Consider the following 26,727-nt stretch of genomic DNA (forward strand, 5'->3'; position numbering starts at 1 on the left):
GAACTTTACCTGTTTCCTAAGATAAGCGTATCCGGCAGTCTACCCCATCTTCGTTAATGGCAACTCATACTTCCAGTTGCCCAAGCCAAAGTCCTTCAATGCTCCTTAACATCTCTCTTTTTCTCACGGTATCTGTCTGTTGGTTATATCTCCCAAATATGCCTCGTGTCTGACCATCTCCAGCACTACCACCTTGAGCCAAGCCTCCATTCCCTCTAGCACAAATTATTGCTTTCCAATTGGTTTCAAATTATTCTCTGACCTGAATCAAGGTGATCCTTGTAAAGCATAAATCATCCAATCACCTGACCCCTTTGCTCAAAAGCCTCCAGTGTCTTCCAGTCCCAATCAGTGTTACATCCAATGTCTCCACCATGATCCATGAGGCCTCAAGTGTTCTGGTGCACCAGAATAATATTCATATATTCATATATATGAATAATATTCATATATACGTATGTATACACACATTATATATATATATATATATATATATATATCCCTCAGTTCTCCGTGCCTATCAGTCCTCTCCTCTTTACAGTTACACCATCCCTCAGACACATCTGGCATGCGCCCACCTCAGGACCCTTGTACATGCTGTTCAATTCTGCCTGAGATGCTTTTATATAATCAGATATATTCAGGGCTTACTTTGGCACTTTTTTCAAATCTCTGCTCAAATATCACCTTATGCAAGAGGTCCTCTCTGAGAGCTCAATATAAAAATAGTATCTTCACGCCTCTCCATTCCCTTTCATCATTCCGTAGTTTTCATAGTTCTTTCATGACTTAACTTTGTTATATTCATTTGTTTACATCCGTCAATGTACAATGCACCCCGTTGAAAGCTGAAGATTGTTCTATGTTACTCCTGGAAAAGTGCCTGGCGTAAGCATAAATAGTTTTTGATAAGTCAACACTATTTTTCTGAAACCATTTCTATCAAAAGAAAGTTTGTTCATTCCTGGGAGGAAATAGCACATTACCCCTACCACACACCATATGTATAAATTTATTCAAAAGGAATGAAAGACCTAAAGGGAAGGGCTAAATCTATACATGTCTTCAAAAAAAAACATAGGAGTAGATCTCTGTGACCTTGGACTAGGCAATGGCTTCTAATATATGACACCAAAAAGGAAAGCAACCAAATACAAAATAGATAAATCGGATTTCATGAAAATTAAAAACTTTTGTGTTTCAGGGGATATCATCAAGATAGTAAAAAGACAACACACTGAAAGGGAGAAAATATTTGCAAATCATATACTGGATAAAAGTCATATCTAGAATATATATAAAATCAAGAATACATATATGCAGATGGAAAAAGGCCGAATTACTTAATTTAAAAATAGGCGAATGGGGCACCTGGGTGGCTCAGTCAGTTAAACGTCTGATTCTTGATTTCATAGTTTGTGAGAGCCTGCTTGGGATTCTCTCTCTTCCTCTCTTGCTGCCCCTCTCCTGCACGCTCTCTCTCTCTCTCTCTCTCTTTCTCAACTAATAAATTTAATTAAAAAGTAGGCAAATGGTCTGAGTAGACACTTGTCAAAAAAATACATATATATATATATATATATATATATAAACACTAAGCACATTAAAAGATATTTGAAAACATTACTTATCAAGGGAATTCAAGTCAAAACCACAACCAGCTACCACTTGATACTCACTAGCATAGCTATAATGAAAAAAAACAACAACAGCAACAGATAATAATATGTACTGGGAAGGATGTAGAGAAACTGACACCTTCATACACTGCAAGTGAGAATGTAATATGATGCAGCAATTTTGAAAACCAGTCTGGAATTTCCTCAAAAGATTAAATAAAGAATTACCATCTACCAGTAACTCTATTCCAGGGTGTATACACAATAGAAATGAGGACCTATGTCCACATAAAAATTTGTACGTGAATTTTCATAGCAGCATAATTCATAGTAGCCAAAAAGTGGAGACAGCACAAGTGTCCAACAGCTAATGAATGGGTAAATAAACTCTATTTAAGGGAATATCATTCATCAACAAAAAGCATCGATACATGCTACCACAGGAATAAACCTTAAAAACCTTATGCTAAGCGCAAGAAGCCAGTCACAAATGACCACCTACTGTAGGATTCCATTTTTATGAAATGTCCAGTGTTAGGTAAACTTATAGAGACAGAAGGGTATTACACTGGTTGTCTAGGGATGGGGATGGGGGTGGGGGGTAGAATGAGAGAATTGGGCGCAACAGTTAGAAAGTATAGAGTTTCATTTTGGGCTGATGAAAATGTTCTAAAATTGATGCTGATGATGATTGCACAACTCTGTGAATACCTAAACATCTGTATCGTTTATTAGTTTCCTTGCCTGGCCTCAGAGTGTGAGCTTCATGGGAATAGGTACTTTGTCCCATTCACTACTGTTTCCACAGAGCCTAGAATAGTGTCAAACATACACTAAATACTCAATAAGCATATGTGGAATATACTCTAGCCACAGCATTGTTAAAAAGACTAGCAAGTGACGATTGTTAGCAGAGCATATAACAGGTGCCTGGCATATGTAACACGGCAGGAGCAGTATTTGGATTTTTCTTGAACAGCACAAATATTTCACATTGAATAATTATATTCATTGAAAAAGATCATTTTTAAGAGATTTCTTTGATAACCAAGAGTTTACTGCATTATTAAAATGTTTTAATGAAGTGTCCTCTCATAGAAATTGTTTCATCTAAACACACTGGAGTCTCATCTTAATTTTAACTTTGCTAATTAAGTTATACCAAAAAAAAAAGATATGCAGAAGGGATTTCAATGAAGACCAACGACCAACAGCAGTTTCTATTTGATATACAATATACATTTGATTCTTCTGACACTTTTTAATGACTTTGTAGATAACCAGCCAAATCAGACTGATTATATAATCCAGTGCTAATAATTATCTTCCTGAATTTATAGTCAATTTTCTAAGGAATCCAACTATCAGAGAAACATCTGTTTGTCCCTCTTCTGTGATTTGTGTCTTGCTTTTTAATTTCACTACTAACACCAAAATGCCATTTAAACTACTTTTTAATTCAAAATTCCACATTGCTCATGCAATAGAACATTGGACTCTCTCTCACCTAATGTAATGCTACAGGGCTATTTATAGATGCTGCAGTATCTGAAAGCTATAAAAAGGGTTATTCCCAGGCAGCTGCCTGAGAAAAAAAAATACTAAAATAGCTGGTAAAATTTGGAATTGATCACAAGGTCAAAATACAAATATATATTTACCACTTAAAGTATCCTACACAGACCTTTACTGAGCTCAGGATTTATATACATTTGAATGAATTTGAATGAATTTGAATGAATACATATATCATATATATACACATATATATATCATATATATGTGTATATATATGTGTATATATATGATATATATTTGAATGAATTTCTCAGTAATACCAAAACTCAAGTCCCTTGATTCACACTTACTTATTTTACAGCAAATATTTACACGGCCCCATTTTTCCCCAAACAAGAGTCATTTTTTCCCACTCCTCCAAGAAAGGTACTTTGAAAATATATGTATAATTATCACACAAAAGAGAAGCTACATTAAACTATATCTAATTGCTGGCAACAAATGGGTCATTAATTGTTGGAAGAAACGGGGACTTTTATTAAAAAATACTTTGCAGATGTGACACGGCTTTTTTAAAAGCACACATTTTTCTTTATTAAATGTACAATAATTGAGAGTGACACAATGAAAAACACTTTCATGGCTTAGCAGTAATATAAAACTGACTATTTCAAATGAAATGGCTGGAAGGAAAGCAAGCTGTGTTTTGGGTTTCTCCTCTCCCTCCAGGGTTGTCATGGGAAAGGAAATATTTTTACCTGGGCTTCGGGAAATGGTGGTCTGGCCAATGGTCTCTGGGGTGACTGCAGATCATGAATAGTGTTTACACATTGGTGATGGTTCCTCCATGACCTCCAGTGGACATGCTCTACCCCAACCCACACTCACCAAAGATGGCTGGGGTTCTTCTGGAAGGATCTGGACAGAAACTTGAGGAAGAAAGCAGGAGCATAAAACAGATTCAAAGGAGAACCAGGAAGACTCCAGTTCCAATCACTGAGTGTTCATAAATTCCAGGAATGGAAGAGTCAGGACGTATAGAGTCCCTAGTGTTCCTCCCTAACTTGACCAAAAAACCACATGAGGCTAAACAACAACTATCTTCTGTTTTTTTAAGTTTTCCAAGCAAGTATGTCTCTCAAATATTAAAATATTTTAATATTTAGTTCTTTTTGGGAGAGAGGGAGAGCCGGAGTGCAAGTGGGGGAGAGGCAGAGAGAGTGGGAGACATAGAATCTGCAACAGGTTCTGAGCTATCAGCACAGAGCCCAACGTGGGGCTCAAACTCACAAGCCCCAAGGTCATGACCTGAGGGGAAGTCGCACGCTTAACCGACTGAGTCACCCAGGTGCCCAATGTCTTTCAAATATTAATAATCATTCCCTGTTTATTACCTATCTGCTATGATGCTTCAGATTGAATTTGACGCTGACTTAAATTTGAAGGGACTTACTAAATTACCCCCACGCATCTTTCCTTTGGGCTTAATACCGTTTTACTACCAAACCCTGCCCCTTTTGCATGAAGCCCAGAACTCCCTGAAGCCCCATGGAAGACTTCAGTTCACATCTTTCTTGCAACACCGGAAAGATTTCTCTAACCCTCTTCTGAAAGGTTTACACCCACATTCCATTCCATTCCATCCTGGTCACGTGAATTGCATTGAGTCTGTCTTCTCTCTCAGTGCTCCTGCAAGGAGGATGGTGGCTTTGGCTGGCCGACTGCCACCCCACATGGCTTCTCCACTGTGCAACGGATGCCTCACCCCACCAAGGCAAGACACTTCCTCCCGGCAGCCGAGATCCTTCATGTCAGCGGTCCTGCACCCTCCAGTTGGCCACCTGGTCTTCTCGCAGGATTACTCGCCTCTTCCACCTCAGCAAATGCTTTTTGCATTTTGTTCATTTCTCATTTCCCTTGTCCATGCTTTTCATCAGTTTCTCTAACTGCGCCTACAGCTAGGTGAGAAAAGTTATACTACAGCAAGACTGAACAATAAAATTGGGAACAGGATCACTTCCTTCACCTCCTAGAAAGGGAACATCAAAATAGCAGGGATTTCAGAAGGAAAAAAGAATTAATCTTCTGAAACGTCAGGCGTGTGTGTTGGGTGTGGGGAGGGGCGGGGGGACTGATTCCCCTGCCTTCTGATCTTTAAGGTCACAGTTATTCCAAATTCTAAAAACACATGTATGCTCATGTGGACAGTGCCTCCTTAATTATCAAAAGCATACATTTTCCCTCTTTAACCAGAACAATGACTTTGGCCATAAAATATTTTTTTTTACTCTAGTGTTAATGTTGCTATACCAACAGTTGAAACTTATGCGATTTATTTCCATTTTTTATTTTCAATATTTTCAGGGTGATTTTGTTTCATATAAGCAGAATATAGCTATAGCTTTTTTTTTAAATAAATCACTCCACAGTGCCAATCTTGTAATAAAGGTGTTTAATCTATGAACGCTTCCTGCAATGATGGATATATGTGGAACTAGCTTTCCTGCAATCTTCTTCCATTATACCTTTTTCCCCTTTCTTCATGTACCTCAGAAAATTAACTGTAAAAGTTTTTCACAAGACCCTATGGTTATTTGGCGTCTCTATTCTCCTTCTGCAAAGGACAAGGGCTCGCACTGTGCTTGGAACAGTACCCCTCACTCCTCAGTACCCTCTGTCCATCTGTGTGTGTCTTTCTCTCACTCTCTCACCGCCCCCTCTGTCTCATTATTGACGTTGAACACAGTTGTTGTTCTATTTTTAAGAACAAAAGAAAAACAGTGCACATAGGATGTTGTAGTCAATAGTTACTTTTTAAAATTTTTACATTTATTTATTTTTAAGAAAGAGAGAGAGAGAGAGAGGAGGCACCCAAGGAAGGAGCAGAGAGAGAAAAATCCCAAGCCTGCTCCACACTGTCAGTGCAGAGCCTGGTGCAGGACTCAGTCTCACAAACTGAGAGATCATGACCCGAGCGGAAATCAAGAGTCAGAGGCTTAACCGACTGAGCCACCCAGGCGCCCCTGTTATAGTCAATTGTATTATCAGTTTTACATTACTTTTCTATTCTACTCTGTATTTGTTTTTCCCTTGCTGAAGTACTTCATCAGGAATGTTTTCAATAGGGCCTGTAAGTGGTAAACTCCGTCTTCGTATTTCTGAATTTAAAAAAAAAATTTTTTTTCTTTACTGAATAATAAGTTACTTGGGTATAGAATCTAAAGTTGATGACCCTGAATATATTTACCCATCATCTTCCGGTACGATTTACTGCTCATGAGATGTCTGCCATTAAAGACTTTTGTCTAACCTGTCTTTTCTTTCCGGTGTGCTCTTTTATATTATGCTGTCACACTATGATGTACCTAAATGTGGGTTTCCTTTCTGTTTGTTTTTTTTTTTTTTTTATTCTTTATTTGAATGGAATTTTTATTTTATTTTTTATTTTTTTTTAACATTTATTTATTTTTGAGACAGAGAGATACAGAGCATGAATGGGGGAGGGGCAGAGAGAGAGGGAGACACAGAATTTGAAACAGGCTCCAGGCTCTGAGCTGTCAGCACAGAGCCCGACGTGGGGCTCGAACTCACATACCGCGAGATCGTGACCTGAGCCGAAGTCGGACGCTCAACCGACTGAGCCACCCAGGCGCCCCTGAATGGAATTTTTAATATAAGAACACATATCCTGAATCAATGTTGGGAAATTTTCACCCATTACTTCATCCAATATTACTCCTCCCCTATTCCTTCTGTGTCTTTTTCCTGGAGCCCTGTTAGACGTATGTCACAGGTTTTTGACCTTTCCTCCATAAGTTTAAAAGTTTACATATTGGGGCACCTGGGTGGCTCAGTCGGTTGGGCGTCCAACTTCAGCTCAGGTCACGATCTCACGGTTGATGGGTTCGAGCCCCGCGTCAGGCTCTGTGCTGACAGCTCAGAGCCTGGAGCCCGCTTCGGGTTCTTTGTCTCCTCCTCTCTCTGCCCCTCCCATGCTCATGCGCTCTCTCTCTCTCTCTCTCTCTCTCTCTCGTCTCTCAATAATAAGTAAACGTTAAAAGAAATTTAAAAAAAAAGAAAAAAGAAGTTTACATATCTATACCTGCATTTCTTCATTTCCTCACGATATATTTTATGGAGATTTAACTGACGTATAACACTGTGTTAAAGTATACAGTGTAATGATTTGATATATGAATGTATTGTGAAATGATCACCACACTAAGTCTAGATAAGATCTGTCTCCTCACACAGTTACAAATTGGTTTTTCTTGTGAGGAGAACTTTTAAGATCTACTCCCTCAGCAACTTTCAAATATGCAATACAATCTTACTAACTATGGTCATTGTGCTGTACTTTATATCTCCAGGACTTACTTACCTTATAACTGAAAGTTTGTAACTTTGAGTATGTAGCTTTGTACCTTTTTAGAACAGATATATAGAAAGGGTATTTATTCATCTGTGTATGGATATAGAGATACATACGAAAGAGACAGACAAAACAGGCATATTCTGGGTGAAATCCTCAATTCCATCTCTCAATTTTCTTTTCTTTCTTTCTTTCTTTCTTTCTTTCTTTCTTTCTTTCTTTCTGTCTTTTGAGAGGGGGAGAGAGAGTGTGAGCATGTGAGCAAGGGGGGGGGGGGGCAGAGAGAAAGAGGGAGAGAGAGATTTCCAAGCAGACTCTGTGCTCCTGACATGGGGCTCGATCTCACGAACTGTTAAATCATGACCTGAGCCAAAATCAAGAGTTGGACGCTTCACTGACTGAGCCACCCAGGCGCCCCATATCTCTCAATTTTCTAATTCCCTTGTGAACATGTCCACTCTAGAATTCACCTCGTCGTTTATAATTTAGTATATAATTTAGTATATAAAATACTAATTTTATATAAATTAGTATTTTTGTTATTCCCCAAATTTCCAACATGGCATTTTACACTCCTGTCTTTTGTGATTTACTTATTATTCTTGTTACAAGCCCTGTTCCTTCATTTGTCTCCTCGATGATTCCTAAATGTACTTAAAGCCGCCTTCAAAACTTTCTGTTGTTTCGATTTTATCTGCCGTGCATTTTTGGCATCTTGGCTCTCTTTCTCAGCATTACAAGTCTCTGATATGCTTTGCAATTTTCATCTCGAGGTTCATCCGTGAAATGTGTGGTTTTGTTGTGTGCATTTATTTACCTCTCCTTCTGTGTTCCTCCCTGCGTAGAGCTCTTCCGGTCACTCTTCCACATCCTGAGGGTCCCGACTCCAGAACCAGGTGTTACAGCGATCACAGTGATTTCTTTCCTTCCAGTGATGCTGCATACACTCAAGGAATGGCTTGTTCAGTTCTTGATGACCAAGTGGGGTCTCTGTCATCCTCTTTTCCGGACACACAGATTCATCTAGGCACTAGTCCCTGACAGCACGGGTGGCAAATATAACCTGCCTTCCTTCGCCAACCTGGGAGCTCTGCTCCAGATGTTTTCAAGTAGCGATCCCAATTTCCTGCCCCCCCCAACTTATTTGAAACATCTTTGGGCTCTGTTACCTCCGGTAGCAAAATCCCATCCATTTCCACATACTTCTCAACAGGTATCCCCATTGGCCTCAGCACTATGCATTTACTTTTCTTTTCCTGGTCTCCAAGGAATGGTATCTTGTCACTGAGCAATTTTCTCTTTTAGTGTTTTTGCCTCTCATGGATAGAAATGTGTTCTGGTGGATTCGGTGGCACAGAATTTAAGAGCAGCCGCTCTGGAGTCAGTCTTGGGACCAAGTCTCAGCTTGACCACATGCTGCCTGCACCCATTTGGGCAAATTACTCAATCTCTATCTCACTGTCCCCTCTATAAAATGGAAATATTTATTATTTGCTGCAACGAATAAATGGTATAACATACACAAAGCACTAAAATGCAATGCCTAGTCCGTCATATGTCAAATATGTTAGGTATGTTAAGTATATATGTTAAGTCATGATATTAAGAACACAATTAGGCCTTAGTTGTGACGAAGTCTAATATTACGTATTTTTGAAGAATATTTTGTTGGGGCGCCTGGATGGCTCAGTCAGTTGAGCGTCCAAGTTGGGCTCAGGTCACGATCTCGCGGTCCGTGAGTTCGAGCCCCGCGTGGGGCTCTGTGCTGACAGCTCAGAGCCTGGAGCCTGCTTCAGATTCTGTGTCTCCCTCTCTCTCTGCCCCTCCCCCGCTCATGCTCTGCCTTTCTCTCCGTCAAAAATAAACAAACATTAAAAAAAATTGTTTTAAAGAATATTTTGTTAGTGAAAGCGCGAAAGAAAACAGTCACCAGAGAAAATACTATTAATTACCTGATATTTATTCTTTCATAATTTTTCTAAGGCATTATAGAGATGTAATTTTTATAGAATGCTATCGTTCTGCTCACACGTTTTATACAATCCGATTGTGTTGCTTAGCAATATATTATGAGCTTATTCTTGTGTGAATAATATTCTATAATAAAACCAAAATAATATTCTATAATAAGACTAACATATCAATAACACTGTACTGGATATTTTTGGTCATACAAACCAGAACATTTCAGGCAATATTCTTTTGAAAAGTGGCATAACAGGATCTGTTCCAAGACTTATGAAACATACTGACAAATTATCTTGCAAAAAACTTTTCACTTTATATCTCAATCCAAATGTAGGAGTATCATATATATTTTTAATGTAGACAGATTTAATTGGCACTAGCTGCTTATAACATTTTAGAGCAAGATCAAGCCTGCTTTTCTGTCCAGTGAATCTATGTTGAGCTATCTTGTTCTACTGACAACTTACTTTTCAGTTTCAGCACTAAGTCTGATGTGTTCCTCTGCTTCTAAAATTTCTATGTTGAAATCCTAACTTCAAATCATCATAATTTTATTTATAGAAGTATTAACATGCGTTAGTGAGTTCTGTCTGAATATTATAATCTTCACTCTGTAGAAATGTAAAACCTGATTTTCAGAAGACGCTGAACCATATATTTTAATTTAATTCCTTCTTTTTTTTTTTTTCAGAGAACATATTCTTTCAGATGTCACGCTTTTGAAATTTCAGATTTATTTGATAGTCTAACAGATGACCAACCTTGGTGAACATTCCACCCACGTTTGAAAAGGCCATGTATTCTGCAGTTATTGAAAACTGTGTTCTATAAACATCAATTAGATCAAGCTTGTTAATTGTGTTATTCACATCTTCTTTACCTTTACTGATTTTTCTAGTTCTGGAAAATGATTGCGGTAGAGAAGAGTATTGCATCTGCCATTGTGATTGCAGTGGTTTATTTCTCCTTTTAGTTCTGAGAGCTTTTATTGTGAAACTCTATTTTTAGGACATCATAATTATTATGTGCACATTAATATGTATATTAATAATCATGTACATAATAATTAAGCACATAATATAATTATGTCATCCAGATGTACTGACCCTTTTATTGTCATTGAAATGTGTGTTTACCTCTACTGACGCTCGTTTTCTTAAAATCTACTTTGGTCTTAATCTAGACATGCCAGCCCCTACGATTAGCATTTGCACATATACCTTTTTCTATTCGTTTAGCTTTAAATCTGTTTGTGTCTTTGCATTTTAAGTATGTCTCTTATAGACAACATAGTGTAGGATATTGCTTTTGTTATCCAACCCTACATTCTCTCCCTTTTAGTTGTAGTATTTTATTCATTTATACTTAATGTAGTCATAGATACACTTGTGTTTAGGTTTGTGATTTTGTTTTTTGTTTTATATTTGTGTTTTTGGTTTCTCTCTTTCTCCTTTCCTGTCTTCTTTTGAAATAACTTAATGTGCCTACTAGTCCATTTTGACCTGTCTGTTGGCTTTTTAATCTATGCCTCTTTGCCTTTTTAGTGGATCCTCTAGGAATTATAATGTGTCTCTTTAGATTAACTCACCCTGAGTTAATATTGTGCTATTTTACATAAAATATAAGAACCTTGCAAAAGTGTCATTCCATTTACTTCCCTTTACTATTGCTATCATATCAATTATGTCAACAACCATGATAAAGTACTCAACAGAGTTATGACTTGTTTCGAAGAGATCCACGTCTCCAATAAAATTAAGAGAAGAAAATAAATTTACATATAGAATCTCTCATGTTTCCCAACTACTTGTCTTTTTTTACTGGTCTTCATTCCTTCTGTTATTCCCCCTTTGGCCTGAGGAATGGCCTATAGCCTTCCTTGCAATGTAAGTCTGCTGGTAATAAATTCTCTAGGCTTCTTTGATTTAAAGTGTTTTATTTCATCCTCAGTTTTGAAGGATGTGTTCACTGATCATAGAATTCTGAGTGACATATTTTTTTTCTTTCATCATTTTAAAGGTACAGTTAATTTGTATTGAGATTGCTTTGTTTGAGTTCTGGCCTTCATTTCTTCTGATGAGAAGTCAGTCATCATTTTTTATCATTTTTCTCTTCGTGTTATACGTTGTTCTTCTACACCTGATTCCATGATTTTCTCTTGACCTTTGGTTTTACCTTTTATAAAAAGTTTATTTATTTATTGTGTGTGTGTGAGAGAGAGAGAGAGAGAATGAGGGAGGGGCAGAGACAGGGGTAGAGAGAGAATCCCAGACAGGTTCTACACTCAGTGCAGATCCCAGCGCAGATCGATGGCTAGATCTCAACTGTGAGATCATGACTTGAGCCAAAATCAAGTCAGACACTTTACCAACTTAGCCACCCAGGTGTCCTGTTTTTTACCTCTTTACTTCCAATATGTCCAGGTTTGACTTTCTTCTTATCTTTTGGACTTATTGAGATTCTTGGGTGTTGCACCAAATTTGGGAAGATTTTGGCCATTAATTCTTCAAATATATTTTCTGCCCATTTGTCTGTCCTTTCCTCTGAGACTCCAGTTATACATGTTAGAATACTTGAAGCAGTCTCACAGACCTCTAAGGCTGTGATGATTTTATTTCAATCATGTTTCTCTGTTTTTTTGATTGGATAATTTCTACTGATTTATCCTCAAGCTCACTAACTTTTCCTTTAATTATTTATTTTATTTAGTCTATTTAATTAATTTAATTAATTAATTTAATTAATTATTTTATTTAGTCTGCTCTTAAACCCATCCAATTATTTCTTTTTTCTGTTACTATACTTTGCCATTCCAGAATTTACATTTAGTTACTCTGTACAGTTTCTGTTTCTCTGCTGGTATTCCATATATCTTAGTTTATTATGTGTGTGTTTTTGCCTCTATGTCATTGACTATTTATAATAGCTATTTTAAAGCCTTGCCTGCTAATTATAACTTCTGAGTTACCTCAAGGTGACTTTCCATCGACTTGTTTTATTTTTCCTGATGTGGGTCATATTTTCCTGTTTCATTAAATATATAGTGATTTTTAAAATTTTGGTACTGGACATTAAAAATAGTATGTTATTGAGGCTCTGGATCCCATAATGATCCTCTAAAAAATGACTTTTGCAATAGCAGGCTCTTAATCTAGCTGGACTTGGGCTGTAAACTTGGTCTCCCATGTGGTAGGTAGCAGCTAAAGTCTCTGCTTAATTATTTCAGCTTCCACTGATGCTTTTCTGTTGTGCTCCCAAGGCCTCCAACTAAATGTTGTTTGATAGGAATCTAAGGATCCGGGAAAAGATTTTGCACGAATGTGGAGTTCACTAACTTTCGCAACTCTCACCTACAATGACCTGTTCCTGTACTTTTTGGAGGCTGCTTGACCAGCCTCTAAAGTGTCTCCTGAAATCTCAAGCCAGCAAGGCAGCCAGAGCCGTATTCCAATTAGAGAGTGTCCATAAAAAGGCCTCAAACCTCCAATCTTACCTGCCATAATCCACCTTTCAAAGTCACACCTCTCTCCGCTAAGTTTCTGCCTGCTCTGTGTCTTTCAAAAGGAACTGCAAATTGTTTGTGTTGTCTGTGTATGTTTGCTTTTTGTTCTGATCTTACATTGTTATTGACAGAAGAGCTAAACATATCGAACTACTTTACAACTCCAAAAAGCCATGTAAATTATACCATCTATTTTAAATGGTTTATTTCTACAAAGCATAGCTTTGTCTGTATAATTCAAATAATCCACGATTTCAAATTCTACCGTCTTTGAACAACAAAAACACCAGTATATCTTGAGACCAACAAAAAGAAAAAAATTTTTTTTTAAAAAAAAGCAAGTAGTGGGGCGCCTGGGTGGCGCAGTCGGTTAAGCGTCCGACTTCAGCCAGGTCACGATCTCGCGGTCTGTGAGTTCGAGCCCCGCGTCAGGCTCTGGGCTGATGGCTCAGAGCCTGGAGCCTGTTTCCGATTCTGTGTCTCCCTCTTTCTCTGCCCCTCCCCCGTTCATGCTCTGTCTCTCTCTGTCCCAAAAATAGAAAAACGTTGAAAAAAAAAATTTAAAAAAAAAAGCAAGTAGTAATAAACAGCAGAAAACCTATTTTGACTCTGAAGAGAAAAAAAAGCCCCCAGAATTTAATTGGAATGTGAAATTTCTTCAATTTTCAAATTAAACATCTAGTGCAGCTCTGTCCAATAGAACTTTCTCTAATGATGTATATGTTTTACCTATGTCTTTTATGATAACCACAAGACATAGGTCGCTATTGGGCACTTAAAATGTGGCCAACGTTACTAAAAAGTTGAATTTGTATTATTCTTAATTTTATTTTATTGCTTTTAATCAGTTTATTTTGAGAGAGAAAGTGTGTGTGTGTGTGTGTGTGTGTGTGCACATGTACATAAGCAGGGGAGTGGCAGAGAGAGAGGGAGAAAGAGAATCCCAAGCAGTCTCTATGCTGTGAGCATGGAGTCAGGCTTGGGGCTCAATCCAGCAAACCGTGAAATCATGACCTGAACCGAAACCAAAAGTCAGACGCTTATCCAACTGAACCACCCAGGTGCCCCTACACTTACTTTTACATATTGGAAATTTAAATAGCCACACGTGGCTGATGTCAACTGCATTGAGCAGTATAGGTATAGTGCAAATGAAACAAGCAAGAGATTATCATCAACAGCATGTAGAAGCCATTTTTGGTGAGATAATAGAGATATTTTAATGTGGCTTAATCAAAGAAATAAAGAATTCAGTGATTTATGATATAAAGATGTTTAACTATCCCTCACTATACCATTTTCTTCTAAAACATTACATAGCATTAATACTGCTGCTGTTTCTGGACTATATTTTTAGGACCAAGGAGCAAATGACTAAAAAGAAAAAGGATAACATGAATTTATCAATAAATTAAACATTTTATCATGCAGATTATGTAATAATTATGGCCCCCAAGTTAAAACTCACTTGATTTATTATGGTGAATATGTATATAAAGTAGGGTCACATCTCACTTAGAGGTGAGGATCTCAGGTAAAGTGAAAAGCAAGATGGTCTGAATCACCCTTGAAGCAAAAATTCCTTTATATCTATCTGCTATAAAATGAAGCATGGTCCTAACTCGTGATAAATTCACTCCCGACCATTTTTCCTCCCAGACTGGAATAGATCACTGTTTCCAAGGCTGAACGACAGATGGTAACAACGGTCTAATATTTAGATGTAACGCTGTGTGAGTAGCATTTCCTACACGTAGACTCCCAGAACCCACTCAGAGAGGCCAGGTATCTTGCTCTGAGATACAGGGACTGTGGCCATTTAAAGAGCCAACACACCTCTCGCCGTGCAGTTACCCCATGGCAAGGCTCACGGTGAAGGGAAGACGGGGACATTGCCCCCAACTATGACAATTCTCTCTCCTTCTCTCTGTGGGTTCATCATAACTCCTGTCAGAAATTCATGTACTTGAATTTGAGCAAGATAAGTATGCCTATGTGAAATTCCCTTATAATGCATTGGGGGAAATGATCAGTAAAAATGGATAGAGACCATAGTTTTTGACTCTAATTGTTTGTATTTCCGGTACCCAGAAAATCCAAACTGCCCCTTGTTTAGCCGCACTAGACAATTAAGTCTTTAGACTACTCTATTTAGATTCACGGGGAAAATAGAGTAAGACTGTTAGATCATCTCCGAGCACAAAGAATTACCATCCAGAAGGACTGACCAATTGTAAGCACGTCCTAATTAAGATATTGGCATTGTCTGCCACGCTTCTGGTCTTAGAGTACAATTAATCTGACATGTTTCCCCTCTGTGTATATGTCTATTCTAGTGTCTATTGGTATTACCAGAGTTACCCAAATGATGCAGTTACCTCCGTGTTCTAGCAGAAATAAATGGAAGCCTTGATTACCGTTATTTATCTGTTTGGGGAAGTCTTGCTGTATAATAAAATAGTTCCAAAATGTTAGGAGGACAGAATACAAACTCTATCTGTAATTTCATTATGTTTCACCCATTCTAAATGGCAGTGTGGGATATCTATTTTTAAAAGACTATCACATGAATGCTTTCCTCTCCTTGGCCCACTTACCCTTTCAATTTTTCCTTATGGAACTAACAATGATAATACCAACAGCACCAAAAACATAGCAAGTGCTTTATGTCTAAAGGTCATGACCTTGGCCTTCAGAAAAACACAGTCACTCTTCCCGCATGAGTCTTTGTGAATCTTACACTGAACCCTCTACCAAAAGTACTTCTCGACGTTGACGAGAACTGGTTGGTTGACTATATTATTTGATAAGAAGAGTTGCATTTTTATTTGAGGATGGGATGATTTTTCACTTTGAATTATTGCTTGGTTTTCTTCCCATACAATTCCATCTTGAGCCACTTGTGCATGCAAATTGCCTTATTTATTACCCAAAGATCAGGATCCTATCGTTTGTGTGTTTTCTCCATTCCTTCAATGTTATGGGACTTATCCCCATAAACTGATTTTCTGACTTTCGACTCTCCTCTGTTTCTGCCTATTAGTCATTTTCCTTTTCCATCTCTCCAGCGTTAGATTGCCACTGTGCCACATGTGAAACATGTTGCTTTCATTTCTCCTGTTACCCATAGTCTGAGATCTGATATCTTTAGAAAATTGCTTTCTATTGTTGACCTGCCCTTTTTTCTACAAGTCTTCTGTGATAGGACTTGTTCTCCCCCGTAGTCAGAATGCAGTGAGTAACTGGGGGAGACTTTCCTGGAATCAGAACCGCTCCTTTCACCGATCCTCTCTAGACAGTTTCCCCTGATCTGGGGAAATGCCTGTTTTTCTGCCCAGTTTGTTTGGACCATCGTGTGGTCCCCACTCTTTGCCGGCAGAGCGAGCCTATAGATGGATATGGGGAAGTCCCGTGTTAGTTAGGAAGCTGTGGTGGTTTCTGAATCATATTGGATGTTTTTGCAAAGCCAAGTGTATCTTTACCTTTGCGTCTTTTTTCTTAAGAACTCAAAAGATGTTTCGATGTATTCTCTTGCATGGCTCTTTGAGGAGAGAGCAAAGGTGATAGGTACATGTAAATAATGTAAATGACATCTTAGCTCAACTGAAAAATTCATCATTTCTCTTCCACATTCTTTTTCTGTTGAAGTCATCTTGCAAGATAACTTTTGCTAAAGGGGCCACTAAAATTTGTCAGTAATTCCAATGGATATACTTTTGAACGCCCAGCAGAAGGCAGGCCATGGAGGTAAAACAGCTCATGGGCACTGCACAAAGTTATTCATGGGCATTCCATGGACAGGAGAAAGGCACAAGGTGAGGACTGACTAGAGTCAAAAACCCTCTGTCAGTGCTTTATAGTAAGCATCAAAGGATGAGACTACAAGTCCAGGGGTCCAGACAATAGATCTTAGGGAGTTTACTGACCTACACTCTGTCCCACTAAGCAGTCAAGTTGAGGAGGATTCTGGGACCTTTATAAGAAAATCAGTTAGAACAGGATCCCTCATCCTCCAATCCCACAAATGGCAACAATGCTTAAGAATCTTTAGAACTTAGTGTCTGTACCACAAAAATGCCAACTGGAACTCAGAGTTGATCAGAGTTGGTTTTTCTGAGAATTATAGCTCAGCTAAATGACCTACGATCGCTCTCACTCACTTCTGATAACTTACTTATAATCTCCCAGAATTGGCTTCCCCGTAGAACTGCTGTAAAGACTAAATGAGATAGTGCTTAGGACGTGCGCAGGCTAAGAGCCTGATAAATGAGCATTGTTCCTGCAGAGGCTGCTGAGAATAACAATGGTAGTTTCACTTCTGCTGCATAGCCAAGGGGATACGTACTGGGGACCCACAAGGTGAAAAGTGCAAAGTGACGGGGTGCTTTTTATACCCTGTCACACACAAGCCAGAAGCACTTGGTGCTTTGCCTGGCGGGGCAGAGGGTTAAATTATGAAAGTGGAATGAGATCCAGAAGGTGAGGCTAGAGGTAGAAAAGGAGGACCAGAAGGCAGGCGTTTGGCAAGGGAGGCATAATGCAAAGCTGGGGTGAGTGGCAGCCAGAGTTTCTTAGAGAAGAGAACATCCTACTGGCAGACAAGATCTCTGCTTGGATCTCTGCTTGGCCCCTAGAGCCTGTCACCAATGTACAAGTGCCCTCTACTGCGTCGTTGGGGCCAACCGAGGAGCACTGGACCTTATCGGGGTGAGGCTCCATGTGGTAGAGGCTAAGATGCCTGGCGGACCCTTCCATCCAGATACCGAGACTATGGCAAATCCATTGTCTAAACATGAGTAAGTGATTCTCGGTGTTTCCCTAGCACCCATGTTGAAGGCCTCTCAGGATCACCGTAGCTGTCAGGTATTTGTAGAACAGTCCTCAGGAAGGAGCCAGTAGTGTTATGCACCCTGCACAAGCAAGGGCCACGCAGAAGAGCTGCGTTAAACCCTTTGCCTCGGGTCCCGCAATTCGCCCTCCGCAGAGCTGGGTCTGACCAAGGTCATGGTGGGCTCATTTTCATGGTCCCATAGCGTCTTTCTGTTAAAGCTTGAAATAATTTTTACCAAGCTGACGATAAGAAAGGCAATTGTTCAGAGCCAATAAAGTCGAGAGGACAGCAAATATTTAAATGTAAGTCATATTCAGATATTTTCAGCGGAGCAATGCGCTAGCAAAACATTTCTTGTTGTTCTTTCATTAAGTGGAGATGCAGGGAGGTCATAAGATGCGCTATCCTGCCGTCTGCTGTTACTTGGATAAGCCGGAAGCTCGTATTTGCCAAGTTTCCTTAGTCGAGAAGTGTCATGTCGATGAAGTTAACTGTTGAGAACAAAGTATTTGAACTTCAAATTGTCATTCAAGAAAAGAATTTTGAGTACTCCTTTAAAAAAATTGGCAGTTGTCATTTAATAGATGATGTGATCTAAAAGCATATTATTTTTTAATGTTACCTAGGAGATCTCATCAGCTTCATGACATTCTTAATCTTTGGTATAATTGTCTAAATTGATAGAACATCTTTTATTAAACTGATAGAGGTACATCCTGCCCTTTTATGAGTCAAGTAAACAGGTGTGATTATTCAGGGCTCTAAGTTCTTACTTCTTTTGTCTTTCCCCTTTTTTTTTTTATCAACCCTCCTAAAACTTTCTGATACTGATAAAATAGCACGGTTTTAAAAGATAAGAAGCACCCAAATTATCTTCTCCCTGACCTTTATGGTTTCCAGAACAAGTCGTTTCTGTTAACAGCTCAGTTCAAGCTTTTTCTTACAAAGGATGCGTGGCATTGCGCCCTAAGAAAAACATTTATTGTTCCTGATAAGGAAAGTTATTAAGCCCTCATCTTTGCTCAGAAAACCATTTCGAGCAGAAGAAAGTTGGGGGATATTTTAGAACGCCTGAGGAAAATTTTGAAAGAAGGGGGGGAAACGTCCCGTAAGTTACATTTTCTTCAGGTACGCATGTAGTTTTATAACTTTGACTATGCCTTGTTGTAACAAGTAAGATAGGTTTCAAGGATAATTCTGGGCAGCCTTTCGATAGAAGCAGCACATTGACACTGCTGAAGTTTAATGTGTTAAAGGTAAGTTTTGTAAAAAGGATTATTGGGAGAATGTGAACAGGAAACTGGCACAGAGTTAAAATTCATATAATATGTTAACCGAACTTAAACCTTTAAACCCGGCTGCTTCTTTTTACTATTATTATTAATCTTTTTTTTTTTTTTTTTTTTTTTGAGAGAGAGAGAGAGAGAGAGAGCTGGGGAGAAACACAGAAAGAGCGGGACAGAGGATCCAAAGCAAGCTCTGCCCTGACAGCAGCAAGCCCGATGCGGGGCTCGAACTCACAAACCGCGAGATCGTGACTTGGGCCAAAGTCCAAAGCTCAACCGACTGAGCCACCAGGGCGCCCCTAAACCTGGTTGCTTCTTACATTGAGCAATTCAGATTCAGTGGTCATCTTCTGAACGAACCTGTGTGTTTTCATTAAAAGCGGTTTCATGAACAGTGTTCGTTCAGAAAGGCAGGTGCATACAAAAGCGCATCCACTAGTGGTCAGCTGCCTTCGTCAGTTTTTTCCTGGGGCTTCAAAACAAACAAGCGTGATCTATGGATCCTTGCAGGTTGCACGGTCTGTGACAATACAACTCTGTTGCCATTAATTCCTAAGGAACTACGGACCGAATGTCCAGGAAGGCAAAGTTATAATATAAACCTCCTCCCTGTTACCAAAAAAGTGGGGGTCTCTTTTGCGCTGTTTTCGACTAGCTGAAGGTACAGTGCACAGTCAGGGAAAAAGCACAAAGTATCTTGGAGCCACATAAAAGGAAGCATACATTTACAAATAATAAGATTCATTAAGGAAAATAATAGAAGCGGCAGTAATAGGCATTAAGTCTAGAATTCATAACTTCAGATTTCTCGTGCACAATAAGCTTTCTGGTGTGCCACTGTTTTCAATAGCCTAGCAGCTTTTTAAAATTCTTTTCGTAAAAGATGATGGGCTTCGAGCGCTAGGATATGCAAGTACACAGAAAAGACTGGCTTTGCTGACCATTTCTTTGTGTTTGGGTATATATTTCTGTATGGCATAATATTTCCACTTGCACTGGTTTCCTGGCACGAAAATGTTTATTGCGCTCATTAGCTAAGAGGGTATCGGCACTGGTCCAATGAACACAGATCTGCCTTCTGATTTCAGCCATTAAATTGCAGTGGGATTCACAGGCTTAACATTGTGGGTGTGAGGATGATAAAATGGAAACTCCGTCTTTAGCCCAGTTACCATGGATGCAGTTAAAGGTCATAGTGCCAGCTGCTAACTAGTTGCCTTTTGAGCTGTGCTTCCCCTCCTGGCTCTGTGTTTTCGAGCACTTCCGTTCCTTGAGGTCTGTCCTGGAATACCTTCACCTAATTTCGTGACACACTAACCTCTTCTTTAAAACGGCAGGCTCCCTCCTTTCAAGACAACGGTTGCCATGGATCTCTTCTTTTACGTACGTATTATAGACACGGTATAGAATCCAAAGGTAAAGGCCTTAATAAAAATCCAAATTGCTGTGGCTTCGGCATCCTGCGTTACTTGCTCATTTTCTGCACAGCGCTCATTCCCAGCCTCGCCCCCGCCGCCCCCAAAAAGTATGGTAAATTCCCATCTTCGTTCAAACTGGTAATGGGTTGAGGCACCGATGCATTCACAACGTGAACCATCAACTTCTTCTTCATTCGGCCCAAAGTCCTAGGAGTTAATTCCTTGTATTGCATGAGGTGTCAGGGTAATTACTGCTGATCAACCCTGTTTCCCCGCGTGCTGCCCAGCCTCGCGGGCCCCCTGTTTATTGATGCACCGCTACAGCATCTCGGGCGCTTTCATTCAGCCAAGCTTCTTAATCGAAAGGGTTTGGACAATGTCGGATTTTCAAAGAGAAGAAGTAGGGGAAAAAATTAAAAGTAGCCAAGCAAAATAAAGTGCCTGGTAAGAAACCAGAATGCTCTACAAAATATTTCCTGATGTCGACACTTCGTCTCAATACATTTTAAAACTCCCATTCATTCCCCAAAGAAGGTGCTGTGAGCCTTTCCTTGGGCGACCTAACTGTACGATCACATTTTGAAATATTTGGGGGAACGTGTAGCTTGAAAAAAAAAAAAAACACTTCGGGAAAGTTTATTGCTTTTTGTTCTATTTAGATATGTCTCAACTGTGTGGAGCTATATAAGCCAGAATACAAAGAAACTTACCAAAAAAAAAAAAAAATGTTGTGCCCCTCTGTTTTAAACACACATTTATATAACTTGTCATTTCATAAAAATAAATTAAGTATTATATGAGCCAAATGTTTCAATTCCACACAAGAGTGGTTTCTGGGGCTCTTGGCAGAATGCCACTATATTCATTTTTATTTCAAACACAATGTGAAGTCTTTAATTTTAATACACTTTGTAACTATAATGGTTATAAGGCATATACTGTATTAATCCACCCTCATCTTTTTCTGGGCCTGGGCAGATTTCACCGAAGAACAGAAAGATCCGTTGATTTCATGTACCTTACACACTTGAAAATACTGCGGGAAGCCTGGGGTGGGGTGCGGAGCCCGGAGAGAGAATTCAGAGCCGGGCACTCAGGGCTCAGCGCCCTAAACGTTGCCACTGGCGTTGGCCTATCATCCTTGCACGTGTCCGGTCCCCGAGTTCAAGGGACGGCCAGATAGAGAAGCCAGGCGAGCGGTCGAGAGGGGAGGGGAAGTCCCATCTGCCGCCTGGGGCTCTTCCCCGGCTCTTGAGTCCCTGGGCACCTCCCTCGGGAGCCATCTCTCAGCCTCTGGCAGTCTGAACGGAGAGGAGGACTGGTTAGTCAGCTGATGGGAGCCTCTCTGCAAGCGCCCCATGTGATGGCAGTGTGGTCATGGGCCAAATCCTTCCCCACAGCTCCTTTATCCTCTGGAACTCTACTGGCCAACAGTCAGAGAATGAGCAGGGGACAAGAACACTAGGAGATCCCTGCCCCGTTTAATCCGAGCTAGGCTGCCAGAAAAAACGAGAGGCTGATGCCCGGTAAGAGGCACCAGAGTGGCAACGACAAATACATATGTAAATCTATTAATCCCCAGGGACAGTCCCCAGGTCTCAGAGCGACCTCAGCAGCAGAGAGGTATTTCTTCATTAAAGGGGCCGGCGGAGGGGGAGGGGAGGGAGAAGTCATTCTCCTAAGCCTTGCGACTGTATTCTTGGGGACACCAGAATAACACGTTTCCAGCGCTCAGGGAGACTTGAGCTCTCTCCTCTTCCTCTGCCACACTTCTAATCAGAGAATTTCTTCCTGTGCCTTGTTTACTGTTGATATTTTCTGGCTGATTGGAGAGGAATGACATTTTGACAATTTACTGTAGCAGTAAGCACTGTACAAACAAAAGGTGCTGATGAAAACTGGAACCCATTATTATGTAAATGACGGCTGAGTAACACAGAATCTGTCTCCCAGTCACCATCATTGAGACCAGTTTTACTCAATGATAATAATTTTCATGATTGCAGACTTCAGAGTGATCAGAAATATGCTTTAGCTGTTGCATTTATCTGCTGCTGGTACTTGACCCTTAATTAAATTCTGAAACTTTTTTATATAATAAAGTAAAATACAGCTGACACTTCCGTTCAAACAAAGAGGCTCAAACACAGAGCTACCAAATAAGATAAAGGTATTTCAGACTTACCTCGCTGTATTTATAGTAAACACGGATTGTACAGTGTATTTTGAAAGCGAGCTTAAAGTTTCAAATGCAGATGTGTGTTTTCAAGTAATTTCAATTCTGTACTTCGGCACGGCTCTTCTTAAATAATGCGAAACCTCTGCAGGCTCATCTTGGACACGTCATAATAAAAAAATCTGTTTGAAAGGCATGTAAATGTGCTCTGAAAATAAGTTCTGTGGATTCTTTAAATCATCCGTCTTAATATCTAGACTATTCAAAGCGAGTCCTCAAAACTACGCCACTTATTAAGACCCACACAGCTTGGGGAGCCTGCACTGAGCTTTGGAAAGGAATCTTTTCTTCAGAAATGTGTTCTTGTCTTAAAAGGAGAAAGCCAAGGCAAATTTTCAAGCAGCATTTTGGCTTCAATGACAAATTGATTGGCTAAAACAGATGTCAAAGTGAAAATACAAAGAGCCAGGCATTATATGCAGGTATCAGCTGTTTTCTTAAGACTGGCTGACAGTAAAAGACACTTTGGCTAATGTGTTCTTATTCTCTTGAAATCCTGCTAATGCTCCAGAGCATTTATTTACCTTGGAGTTCTCGCACTCCTTCAGGGTTGGCGGGGGGAGGGCAGACTGGGGGCCCCCCGCCGGCGCGGGGGGGGAATCTTCGTTTTGAATATGTTAATAAGTAAAAGTCAATTTAAAGGGGGCAATTGTATGAGCCCGTTTTTAATATTTCCTTAAATATATAACTCTTTCTAGTCAGGCAGCTCACAGAGCCAATGAGCTAAGAAGGTAATTACTTAAGTGGATTTCATGAAGAGCAGAAAGATGATTGTGTCACATTAAATAACAATTGTGTCCTTAATGATGTGTTGTGCTATAATGCAAACACCCCTCCGCCATCTCTGGCCAGGGCTCCAGTGTTCCTTTCTAATGACTCCTGGGGCTTCGGTCCCCTTGCCACGACTCGGGGCTTTCAGAGCCTATGTAAACACCAAGTGAGCTGGTATATTTTTTTAGACTGTGGTGCCTGCAGCTGCGTGGTCATTGATAAATTGGCTATGAATTGCTGAAATACTTCATATGAATATAAACATTGTTGTAGCTTTGTAGCTTGGAAAAAGGAAGAAAGAAATGGACTGGACCTGACAGAGGAGACGGCAAGTCCAGAACACAACCTTCCAGAGCTTTCATTCTTTGTAGAGTAAAGGCCCCATTTACTTGGAAAACCAGCACAATAGTCCCCAAAAGTGTGTGTGTGTGTGTGTGTGTGTGTGTGTGTGTGTGTGGAGGGGGGAGGGATGTGAATGCAGCTTTAGAAATTGCATGAAGTGTGGTTTCATATTTAGGCATTTCTCTCCTATAGAATATAGAAGCAGGACATAATATTGCTGCATATTAGATTTTGTTTCTTTGCAATATATAGTATTCTGAGCATCTGTACCCACTCCACTTGGTCTAGAGATACAAAAGAAGGGCCAGCATAATAAATATATCCTATCTCTGACTTAGGATTCACATGCGATGCTATCTAGCCTTAGAGGCAGAATTTTCACAGTGATGTACACTTAAGAAAGAGAGAAAAAAATAAAAACATGAACAGGATAATTAGCCCATGGCTATAAATTTTCTTGACTGCTCTTGGATGCTATTATAATGACCAGTTCCCATATAGTCCATCATGGTATCTCTTCGTAGACATGCACATAGAATCTTTACAAGATCGTTTCTTTCCTGATGTTAAAATTAATACACCTGCTTTCAAAGGATATGATTCAAATGAAATGTACAAAATGCAATAAACAACCCAAACGTGGGGAGAAAGTACCTTGCATGAAATCCTATTTGAGTAGCAACGTACCCATTTCACAGCACGAAGAAATAAGGTCCTTAAGGTCAGGAAATCTGAACCTCACTATAGGTTAAATATGTTGTGGTTGTTGAAATGAGCAAATCTCTTACCTCTAATATTTTGTCTTTGTCTGTTTGTTGTTTGTGCGATTCAAGGAAGGGAGACTTTTGGATCAGAACAGATGATTGAAATGGAGACTGGAAATGCCTGATCATGTTGAAAGACACCGGATCCGTCTCTGGAAATAACTACCACAAAATCAGATTCCATAATCATGAAAGAAACACCTGTGGGGCGCCAAGCATCTCTCTTTGCAGATAAAAGATCACCGCCCTGGAGCAACAAGGGGAGAAGGCCACCTTTACTGGGTCCTGTATAGGGCACTGCCTTGGCTGATGCTTCCTTCCCGCTCTGTGAGACAGAGTATCAGACCCCACAAGAAGCTGCATAACCCCCCTCCCCCCGCTTTCTCGGAGCCTGGGTCCACCCAGGTCTGACTGACTCCAAAGCAAGACTTGTTTACAGCATGGATATGATCCAACGGGTGGGAGAGACCGGTCAACATTGAAATCCAGATGCAATAATAAAGCCTCAACCAAGCGCTGCAGGCAGCTGGAGAAGGAGGCGACGCAACAATACGGATGGTCACAGAGGCCACCCCTCATCTCCAATATCCTTTTCCAAAACAAGTATGAGCGGCTCTACAAGCTTATGGGAGCTATACATAAGCTGCTTAGAGAGCCGCTCATACTACTGGGCACCGAGGACTCTAATTACTCGGCAAGTATTTCCCCCTGCACTCTAAACAGTTAAGTATTTTGTGTCCATTTTACAAACAAGAGAGAGAAAACGCATGAAATAAATGATTCTTCGAGCCACACACCCTTCCAAGCGTTTGACGTACATTAACATCTCAAAGCCACCTTGCGAGTTAGGCATTATTGGATTCATTCCCATTTTACAGATGAGGCAGTGAGCCACCAGGATGAGTGACCAGGGTGAGGTCACGTAGCTGGAGAGCGGAGGGCCAGTTGCTGACCCAGGATGGCTGTCCCGAGCCTGGATCACTGAATTGCGCTGCCTCCAGCAAAAGCAATTAAGGCTGGTCGGAGTGAACCATCCCAGACCGTGGGCAGGGTGGAGGTTATAAACATTGACCAAAAACCCTGTGATGAAATGGGCGAAGTATTTATTCCTTTCAATGCAACCTATCCGGACGCTTTCCTTTTCTTATGATGCATGTACAGAATTCGAGTTGGTGCGCCCAAAATTTGCCTCCCACCCTCAGATAGGCATACAGTAAAATACAGACATGGTTCCAGCGAAATCTACGCTTGTACGTATCACATTTAATGTGCTTCTGAATTGGAGATAAATTTATCATCTAGCATTTTGATGCCAATAAGCCAATTCATATGAAAGAGCCTTGCAAAAAGAAAAAAATTATTCTTGAAGCTTCAGGAAGAGACTTACAAGTAATAATCAAATATCAGAGGAAGGTATAAAACGATTTGGGGTGAAGTTATACATGATAGCATTCGCTCAAAACATTTGAGATAGTAAACTTTTCCATCCTTGAGTGATTTCTGAATTTCTCGTTCAGTGCTACTCAGTTTTCTCAATCAACGTTGGGGGCTGGCCCAGCATCCTTTGCAGTTTCCAGAGCATGTGATGATGTTCTATTTCCTTTTCCACCAAACAGAAACCACGGTCTTCTACCTCTTTCCCACGAAGCCCCTCAGACTGAGACACCACGGAGGTCACCACTCGCCTTCAGGAGCTGGCTGGTCACTAGCTCCTGCATGCCCTCTGCCCTTGAGGGTCGTGTACAGAACCTTCCCAATAAGAGCACAGTGTCCCTCTGTTCACATATGGCTGGGGGTTGTAATATATACATTTTAATGCATATTTGCTGAGCTACCACTATGTACCCAGCACTGTGCACTCCTTGTCTCTCCCTGGAGCATGCATGGAGATTTCAGAGCAGTCCTCTCTCTGAATACGGAGCGAGAGAGAGACCCTCACTGGCCTGAGGCTCCCTTAAGGCTTATGTCACAATGCACCTGCTGAAAATGCAAGCAGGAGCCCTAAACTACATCTAAGCCACTTTACTTTCCTACCCAATGATGCTCTCTACCTGGGTTCCGAGAAGCAGACACAGAGATAGAGTTTATGGTGTGTGTGTG

General features: G+C 40.1%; 1 long non-coding RNA gene across 2 annotated transcripts in view; it reads left to right on the forward strand.

Annotated features, from left to right (window-relative positions):
* LOC121016454 (uncharacterized) overlaps positions 1–26,708 on the forward strand; it is a 79,989-nt gene extending 53,281 nt beyond the window's left edge. Inside the window, exons 2-3 of one of the 2 annotated variants that reach the window (XR_005784278.1) lie at positions 24,697–25,349; positions 26,244–26,708. This is a non-coding gene — a long non-coding RNA (uncharacterized LOC121016454). Of the gene's footprint in view, positions 1–24,696; positions 25,420–26,243 lie in introns of those variants that run through there. The other variant, XR_005784277.1, reaches the window with a different exon arrangement.
* The last annotated feature ends 19 nt before the right edge of the window (positions 26,709–26,727 follow it).

Source organism: Herpailurus yagouaroundi, unplaced genomic scaffold, assembly GCF_014898765.1.
Source record: "Herpailurus yagouaroundi ecotype Mexico unplaced genomic scaffold, PumYag 210, whole genome shotgun sequence".
Classification (NCBI taxonomy): domain Eukaryota; kingdom Metazoa; phylum Chordata; class Mammalia; order Carnivora; family Felidae; genus Herpailurus; species Herpailurus yagouaroundi.